A 762-nucleotide genomic window follows, 5' to 3' on the forward strand; every position below is an offset into this window, starting at 1 on the left:
TGCTTCTACTCTTAATATTCCTCCATATCTTCCTTTCTCCTTTTCTCCTCTCCTTAATGTTATCCACGTTTTACTCTCTGCCCCTTTCTCCTGCTTCTCTTCTTTATCTTCAATTCTCACTCCTCCCCCTCTCCCTACCCTTCTTCTTTCCTCCTCTTCCTCCTCCTCTTCTTCTTCCTCCATCACCTTTATCCATCATTCTCATCATCTCTCGCATTCGTCATTTTTCCTCCTCTTTCTCCTTTTTGTCTTCTTCACGATTTCATATTTCCCGTCTTTTTGGTCCTACTCCTCTTCCTTTTCATCCATCTCTACTTATTCCTTTTCACCTTTCTTCTCTTTCCACTCAATCTTTAACTATACTCCTCCTCCTCTCCTTCCTCTTTCCTCTCCTCTTCCTTCCTCCTTTCCTCTCTCACTCCTCCTCCTCCTCCTCTCTCCTTCCTCCTCCTCCTCTCTCTTCTCTTCTTCCCTTCCCTCTTCTCTTTTCCTCATAATTTGCCTAACCTAATCTCTCTTTTGTACTCTCTCCTTCCCCAACTCACAATTCGTTTTGTCAACCGGGCGTCTCTACGTTACCTTCTCCTATTCCCGTGTCACTGTCTTTCTCGCTCTCTGTCCTCTTCTTTTGTTCCTCCTGGTTTGTCTTCTCACTTTGCTTTTTGTTCTTTCTCCTTGTGTCCTTCTCCTTGTCCTTTTCTCTGTGTCTTTTCCTTCTTTCCTCTGTTCCTTCGACCTTTTAACTTCCTCTCCTCCTCTTCA

Source organism: Penaeus monodon, chromosome 33, assembly GCF_015228065.2.
Source record: "Penaeus monodon isolate SGIC_2016 chromosome 33, NSTDA_Pmon_1, whole genome shotgun sequence".
In the NCBI taxonomy this organism is placed as follows: Eukaryota; Metazoa; Arthropoda; class Malacostraca; order Decapoda; family Penaeidae; genus Penaeus; species Penaeus monodon.